The following is a 7,845-nucleotide window of genomic DNA, read 5'->3' as shown; positions in this document are numbered from 1 at the left end:
GCTTCCTTGGCAAAGGTCCTTTTTTTTACCTTAAGTAAGTCTGTCGATGTTTTTTCACATCTAAGGTAACATGCCTTTGAAATAGGAGTTATCTTTTCCAGACCCCTCAAGGCACAACTGCTGTACCAGAGCTCCAGACCACAGAACCCTCATTATCTTGTTCCCTGCATCCCATCTCTGTGCTGTAAATGTTAGTTATTGACTCTCCTGTACCCACCAATGTAAAGGAAATAGATTTCTTTATTTTGCCTTCTTATCCAACCCCAGAAATTTCTCAGTTTGCTTTTATCTTGACTTAATTTACCACCAGTGGATTTCATGTAACCCTCCTTATGTCTCCTCCTTTTATTCTGATATAAAATAAACTACACCCTCTGGAGCATTTTTCAATCTGTTGATATTGCTTCCTATCATCAGTTTGGCTCAACTAAACTCATAAAAATTTTCTGAAGGTTTTGATGTCTCTTGACACTACCTTCTGCCTGTGCAGCATCATAGGAAGGGGCCCTTACTGAATTCTGGACGTTGTCCTTCCATCCAGCCATCCACTTTTCCAAGTTCTCTTTCCATTCACTTTTTGTTATTGACCCCTTCCATTCTGCTACGCCTTGACAGCACTATGAAAACACTCCACCAGTTTGTACAGACCTGCTCTTTGCACAGATGAGGAAACTGGATATGAACAATTTGATTTGCAACTCTGTTAAGTAACACATTAGGCCCAGAGTATCATGAGATGGGGTTTTCCTGGACAGTGCATGTCTGGTTAGAACCCCATCTGATCCTTCCCCTTGGGGTGTGCCGTGACAGCACGGCCAAGGGTGAACCTGAGGATGGGGCGGTGAAGGATTAAAGAAGACAGACTAAGAGAATACAGCTGGGGCTCCTCGAATCTTCCATGCCTGGATGAGGACACAGAAAGATCCAGCCTGCAAGCCGATGCTTTATTTCACGTTCTCATTAAAACAAGGGTAGATTAACATGTATACAAATGTTCTTGTTTTGGCAACCCTTGCTGCACCTCCCACAGCCCATTAGCTACTTAGGAAGGAATTAGGGAGAGCTACAAGGCCAGGCTTAATTATCCTAGGAGAGCTCTACCCTCCAGGCTGGGACAGGTCAGCCTGAGGCTTGACCCTAGAGCTGCTCCCTACCTTGGGCACCTGAGGGAAAGTGGCTGGCTGTGTACAAACTGAAGGTGCTGGTCAGTGAGGCTTCAGGCATGCTGGATTTTGTTGGGGAAGACAATTTTCCCTTCTAGATACTTGTCTGAGACACCCCCAATGTAATAAAAGATTAACAGAAGAAAAACAAGTTTTAATAACATGTTATACCTCTTGTATATAAGGGAGAGACCCAGGAAAACTGAGTAACTCTCAGAAATGGTGCAAGCCGTCATCCTAAAGACCTTGTTCAGTTAAAGAGAAAAGTTATTGGGAAACAAGGAGCTAGTAATGAAAGGTTATTAGACAGTAAACGAAGGTAGGGTTAGCTATTGTTAAGGCAGAAAGTATAGTGTGAGCGCGTGTAAATGTAAAACTGCATATTGCTATGTAAGAACCTAGATCTAGAGAGACAAAGGCAGCAAGGGCCCTGAGGAGTAGGATTAGGGCTTTTCCAGTTGTTATTTCCCGCATTCATAACCTTGAATTTGGTGGGCAAGTATTTTACACTTTACATACTCACAGAGACACATCCACAGAGAAAACCCAAGGCCCAGGGGAGGAAGAGGGAGGCAGGAGAGAAGCCAAGGAAGTGGCTCCCATTCACTGAGTATCTGGAGAGAGGAGTAGGTCCAGCATCTTTGGGGGCCTCTGTTCTGTTTAGCTGCCAGGGTGGGGCCTTTGTGAGAGCTGGCCAATGTAGGAAAGGGATATGAGCAATCCTCTATGCAGGGATGCCCTGACTCTGCTTGGGCACTCTGACACTTCTGCACCTCATGCTTCAGGGCAACAGCCTAAGTACTCCTCACAAATCAGCTTGGTGTATAGTCGGTGAACCAAGCAATTGATTAGAAAGACCGCAGAAGTCAAAAGCATTTTTTTCTGTTTTTTACCTTTACCTTTTTTCTTCTAATAATTTTTTAAATAAAGGAATGGCAAGACACAGGCCAGTATTTTTTTTTAAATAAATTATATTTTATTTTTATTGATTTCAGAGAGAGGAAGGAAAAGGTAGAAACATCAATAATGAGAATCATTGACCAGCTGCCCCCTGCTAGGGATCAAGCCCACAACCTGGGCATATGCCCTGTCTGAGAATCAAACTGTGTCCTCCTGGTTCATGGGCCAATGTTTAACCACTGGGCTACACTGGCCAGCCTTTTCTAATAATTTTTAATTAAACATATTTTTCATATAATGTGTAAAAATTTAAGGTGTACAATGTGTTGATTTGATACATTGATATATTGTATTATGATTGCCACTAGAGGCCTGGTGCACAAAAATTTGTGCACTCAGGAGGGGGTCCCTCAGCCTGGCCTATGCCCTCTTGCAGTCTGGGACCCCTTGGAGGATGTCCACCTGCTGGCTTAGGCCCACTCCCTGGGGGATCGGGCACAAGCTGGCAGTCAGACATCCCTCTGGGAATGTCCACTTGCCAGCAGGGAGCAGGCCTAAGCTGCAGTCGGACATCCTTAGCGCTGCTGAGGAGGTGGGAGAAGCTCCCACCACCACCGCTGCACTGGCAGCCATCAGCCTGGCTTGTGGCTGAGCAGAGCTCCCCCTGTGGGAGTGCACTGACCACCAGGGGGCAGCTCCTGCATTGAGCGTCTGCCCCCTGGTGGTCGGTATGTGTCATAGTGACCAGTCATTCCCAGTCATTCTGCTGTTAGGGTCAGTTTGCATATTACCCTTTTATTATATAGGCTAGAGGCCTGGTGCACAGGTGGGGGCTGGCTGGTTGCCCTGAAGGGTGTCCCAGATCAGGGTGGGGGTCCCGCATGGGTGCCTGGCCAGCATGGGTGAGGGGATGATGGGTGTTTGCAGGCTGGTCACACCCTCTTCAGGGTGGGGGTCCCTACTGGGGTGCCTGGCCAGCCTGGGTGAGGGGCTGATGGCTATTTGCAGGCTGGCCACACCCCCTTTAGGGTTGGGGGTCCCCACTGAGGTGCCTGGCCAGTCTGGGTGAGGGGCTGAGAGCCGTTTTCAGGCCGGCCAAACCCGCCAGCAACGGAAGCTTCCAGCCTCTCCTTTTTTATTTATTTTTTTTATTCTGGGATTTATTTATATTTTATAATTGAAACTTTGTAGCCTTGAGAGGAGCTCAGAGCTGGCCAGGGTGGGCAGGAGGGAAGCCTTCTGCTTGCTCCAGCTCCGTGGCCACGGCCGTCTGAAAGCAGGTATCTGGAGTTTATTTACCTTCTATAATTGAAACTTTGTTGCTTTGAGTGGAGCTCAGAGCCAGGCTGTGGCAAGCGGGAAGCTTAGCTTCCTCCATCATTGGGGCAACCAAGCCTCCTGCTTGCTCTAGCTCCGTGGCTGCCGGCCACCATCTTGGTTGGGTTAATTTGCATATAGTCGCTCTGATTGGCTGCTGGGCGTGGCTTAAGGCATAGCAAATGTACGGTCAATTTGCATGTTTGTCTTTTATTAGTGTAAACTAGAGGCCCGGTGCACAAAAATTTGTGCACTCGGGGGAGAGAGGGGGTCCCTCAGCCCAGCCTGTGCCCTCTTGCAGTCTGGGACCCCTCGGGAGATAACGACCTGCTGGCTTAGGCCTGCTCCCGGGTGGCAGAGGGCAGGCCCAATCCCTAGGTGCAGCCCCTGGTCGGGCTCAGAGCAGGGCCGATTGAGGAGTTGGGGCGTCGCCCCCTGTCATGCACAGAGCAGGGCCGATCAGGGGGTTGGGGCACCTCCCCCTGTCACACCCAAGGCAGGGTCAATAGAGAGGTTGCAGCACCACTCCCTATCACGCACAGAGCAGGGCCGATCAGGGGGTTGGGGCGCTGCCCCCTATCACGCACAGAGCAGGGCCCATCAGGGGGATTGGGGCTCCGTACCCTGTCACACACAGAGCTGGGCTCATCAGGGGGTTGGGGAGTTCCCCCCCGTCATGCACAGAGCAGGGCCGATCAGGGGGTTGAGGAGCTCCCCCCTGTCACTCATAGAGCAGGGCGGATCAGCGGGTTGGGGTCCCACCACTGTCACACTCAGGGCAGGGCTGATGGGGGGGGGTTGGGGCGCTGCACCCTGTCACACACAGAGCCGCAGGGCGATCAGGGGGTTGGGGAGCTCCCCCCTGTCATGCACAGAGCAGGGCGGATAGGGAGGTTGTGGCCCCGCCCCCTGTCACACACAGAGCCGCAGGGCGATCAGGGGGTTTGGTCGCTGCCCCCTGTCACACTGATCCTGGTGCTGGGAGGCATATTACCCTTTTACTATATAGGATAGAAGCCTGGTGCACAGGTGGGGGCCGGCTGGTTTGCCCTGGAGGGTGTCCTGGATCAGGGTGCCTGGCCAGCCTGGGTGAGGGGCTGAGGGCCGTTTTCAGGCTGGCGGGTGACTGAAGCTCCCAACTGCTCCTTTTTTTCTTTTTTTTTTTTTTTATTCTGGGCCAGCTTTAGCTCTGAGGCTTGGCTCCAGCTATGAGACCTCCACTGCTGAAAGCAGGTTTCTGGCCTTTGTTTACCTTCTGTATTTGAAACAATGTTGCGGTCCTGCTGGCTGAAGCCCGGGGTTTTGTTTAGCTTCTATATTTGTTACAATGTTGCTTAGAGTGCAGCTGAGAGACCGGCAAGGCAGGCGGGGAAGCTTGGCTTCCTCCGTCACTGAAGCAAGCAAGCCTCCCTGTTTGCGTCAGCTGCCTGGCTGCCGGCCGCCATCTTGGCTGGCAGTTAATTTGCATATCGCCCTGATTAGACAATGGGAAGGGTAGCGGTCGTACGCTAATTACCATGTTTCTCTTTTATTAGATAGGATTGTAGTGATATGTAGTGCTTCTATCACGGTAGATAATTATCCTTTCTTTTCAGTGGTTGGATAATAATTTTTTCCTGGAGCTTGAGCATCTGGGAAATACACAAAACTTTAAAGAAGAAATAAAAATTATAATTCCACCATACTCATATGCAAAAATATTAACTGTGGTTTTCCTCTTGTGTTTTAATTGTCAAAGATTTAGAAATAGCCAAAGTAAAACCAATGAATCACTGAAGTAGTAATTAGTAAAAGTTTATTGTGCAAACACCAAAAAGACAGTTTGTAAACCAGGAACACTTGAACCAAAACATGGAATGAAGCTCGGGTATATTATTACAAAGCAGCTTATACAGTGAGAAAGCAGTATCTTCACAGTGATTGGTAATTAAACTAAATTAATGGCTAAACTGGTTTTGTCTGTTCAGGGGACCTCCAAGACTGATCTCTATTTGCTTTTGAGTTTAACAAATATATTTTTTGTTTTTTACAAAATTTAATCATACAAATGGTTTTGTATCTGTTTCATTTAACATTGAAACCATTTCCTCCAATAATATTTGCTCAGGACATAATTTGTATTGCTGCAAAGTATTTTTAAAAATTTATATTTTATTGAGTTTTTACAGAGAGGAAGGGAGAGAGAGAGAGAGAGTTAGAAACATCAATGAGAGAGAAACATCGATCATCTGCCTCCTGCACACCCCCTACCTGGGATGTGCCCACAACCAAGGTACATGCCTCCAACCGGAATCGAACCTGGGACCCTTGAGTCCGCAGGCTGATGCTCTATCCACTGAGCCAAACCAGTTAGGACCTGCAAAGTATTTTTAAAAAATATGTATAAAAATAGAAACCTGCACTAACCGGTTTGGCTCAGTGGGTAGAGCGTCAGCCTGCGGACTCAAGGGTCCCAAGTTTGATTCCGGTCAAGGGCATGTACCTTGGTTGCAGGCACATCCCCAGTGGGGGGTGTGCAGGAGGCAGCTGATCGATGTTTCTCTCTCATCGATGTTTCTAATTCTCTATCCCTCTCCCTTCCTCTCTGTAAAAAATCAATGAAATATATTAAAAAAGAAAGATTAAAAAAAAAAAAAAGGACAAAATTTTAAAAAAAAGAAAAAAAAAATTTTAAAAAAAGAAACCTTTGCCAATTTTCATTCTTTTTTTCTATTTCTTTTATTATTATTATTTTATTTTGTTGCCATTTGTTTTTTTCTATTTTTTGTTCTTATGATGAACATGCATATAGCTAAATCTTTTTTTCCCATTGATTTTTTATTTGTTTTGTTAATCCTCACCTGAGGGTATTTTTCCATTGATTTTTAGAGAGACTGGAAAGGAGGGGGAAAGACAGAGAGAGAAATATCAAAATGAGAGAGACACATTGATTGGTTGCCTCCTGAATGCACCCCAAATGGGGCTCGAGGCTGCAACCAAGGTACATGCCCTTGACTGGAATCGAACCCAAGACCCTTCAGTCTGCAGGCCAACGCTCTGTCCACTGAGCCAAACCAACTAGGACTCATTGATTTTTTAGAGAGAGACAGAGAAGGAGAGAGAAGGAGAGGGAGAGCCAAACATCAGAAGGCTGCTTCCTGTACACCCTCTACTGGGTATGCAGCTGGAAACCTGGGCATGTGCCCTGACCAGGAATTAAACCAGGGACCTCCCTGTGCATGAGATGAGGCTCAACCAACTGAACCACACTGGCCAGGACTAAATCTCTTTTTTAAAATTTTAAATCAGTGATAATTGTCATAGGACAAATTCTTTGAATTGGAATGAATGAGTCAAAAGCAATGCATAATTTTAGGGTTTTTGAATCATATTTCCAAATTATCCTAGTTAAAGAAAAAAGATAACAGGCCCAGAATGGTGTTACTTATGCTAAACCCCACATCACCAAATTAGGTACTCTGCTTGATAAACTCTGTCATCTTATAAAGGAAAGTGACTTTGCAATAACCAACCCACTTTTTGCCTAGTATAACTTTCTTTTTCCTGCTCCCTTCTGCCTATAAAAGTTTTATTTTGTACAGCTCCTCAGAGCTTCTTTCTGTTAGATTGGGCCCTGCCTGATTTGAATTGATTTTTGCTCAAATAAACTCTTAATGTTTTTAATATGCCTCAGTTTATCTTTAACATACTCTAGAAAAACTTTGCTGTAGCCATGCTTGTTTTCCTGTTCTTTTTTTTTTTTTTGGTTAATCTTCGTTCAAGGATATTTTTTCCATTGATTTTTAGAGGTAGTGGAAGGGAAGGGGAGAGAGAGAGAAAAAGAGAGAGAGAGAAACATCAATTGGTTGCCTCCCACATATGCCCAGACTGGAGCTGTGGATTGAACCTGTAACCCAGGTATGTGCCCTTGAATGAGAATCAAACCTGTGAGAATCAAATCAGTGCACGGGCAGGTGCTCTAATCACTGAGAACACCAGCCGGGGCTGTTTTCTTATTCTTTGACAAGCGTGTTATACTTTTCTTGCCATTAAAAAAATATTTTTTTCAATTCCACATTAAAAAATTTTTCAATTCCAGTTGCCATACAATATTACAGTAGTTTCAGGTATACAACATAGTGATCAGACATTTATATACCCTATGAAATTATTCCCCCCAATAAGTCTAGTAACCACCTGGCATCATACATAGTCATTATCCTATCTAACAATAGACAAACATGGTAATTGACTGTACCTTCACTATGCCTCCCATTGGCTAATCAGCGTGATATGCAAATTAACCACCAACAAAGATGGTGGCTAATTTGCATACTGCAGGCAGGGCGGGACAGCGCAGCCACCAGCGGGACCTGCCATCCTGGGCCGCAGGCCGGCCCCAGAAGCCCCAGAAGCCACCCAGAAGCCGGTGACTGGGGGGAGATGGGGGTCCCCTGCCCAGTCCTGACACCTCTGGCGGAGGTGT

Source organism: Myotis daubentonii, chromosome 15 (genome assembly GCF_963259705.1).
Source record: "Myotis daubentonii chromosome 15, mMyoDau2.1, whole genome shotgun sequence".
NCBI lineage: Eukaryota > Metazoa > Chordata > Mammalia > Chiroptera > Vespertilionidae > Myotis > Myotis daubentonii.
This window is presented reverse-complemented; position numbering follows the sequence as displayed.